The sequence below is a fragment of the Giraffa tippelskirchi genome, chromosome 7, assembly GCF_054371585.1.
Source record: "Giraffa tippelskirchi isolate mGirTip1 chromosome 7, T2T-mGirTip1v1.2.pri, whole genome shotgun sequence".
Classification (NCBI taxonomy): Eukaryota; Metazoa; Chordata; class Mammalia; order Artiodactyla; family Giraffidae; genus Giraffa; species Giraffa tippelskirchi.
Window position 1 is genome coordinate 73336067 of NC_137281.1, and position 832 is coordinate 73336898.

General features: G+C 46.3%; 1 non-coding gene across 1 annotated transcript; it reads left to right on the top strand.

Annotated features, from left to right (window-relative positions):
* The first annotated feature begins 335 nt into the window (after positions 1-335).
* Positions 336-407, top strand: TRNAR-GCG (transfer RNA arginine (anticodon GCG)). The gene has a single exon. It is a non-coding gene; the product is annotated as a tRNA-Arg (tRNA).
* The last annotated feature ends 425 nt before the right edge of the window (positions 408-832 follow it).

Sequence of the window (832 nt, forward strand, 5' to 3'; positions counted from 1 at the left end):
CATGTATGACTTCAATACAAAAAAATGAAAGCATTAAGAGGCCTAGAAATCAAAATTCACAAATACCAGCCCGTTACTGGCACAAATTCTTCCCTGGTACCCTAAGGGATGTGAGTGTGACTGCTGTGTGAGGTCAGCATGGAGCTTGAACTCCAAGGGGTCGGCTCAGGTCCAGAGTTCGGTCTTCCCACCTGGCAGGTCTGAACCTAATAGGGTTAGGGTTGCTAGACCCCCTGCAAACTGGTTTACCACGTGAGTTTCTAAGAGACTGTGGCAGAAGGCCAGTTTAGCAGTTTACAGTTAGAAATAACAACTGTCCAGGATGCTTGGGGGCTTCCCTGGTGGCTCAGATGGTAAAGCATCTGTCTGCGATGCAGGAGACCCAGGTTCAATCCCTGGGTTGGGAAGACCCCCTGGAGAAGGAAATGGCAGCCCACTCCAATACTTGCCTGGAAAATCCCATGGACAGAGGAACCTGGTAGACTACAGTCCATGGGGTCACAAAGAGTCAGACACGACTGAGTGACTTCACTTTCATTTTCACTTTTCAGGATGCTTGGGAATTCTTGTAGCAAGTCTGCTACAAGAATTCCTCTTTAGTAAGAAAACATACTGCAGAAGTCTAATAACATTCAGAAGATTGGTTGATAAAGAGGAACTCAAAAGTGAAGGGCGTTACACAGTCCTCAGAAATAGATCAGTCAGATCACAACAGCCTGGTAAGTCACTCTGCTCTCCTTTAATAGCTACTGAAGTCCAGCAAACTTTTCTATAAAGGGTCACGTAGTCAATGTTTTCAGCTTTGCAGACCATCTCCGCTGCAACCAGTCAA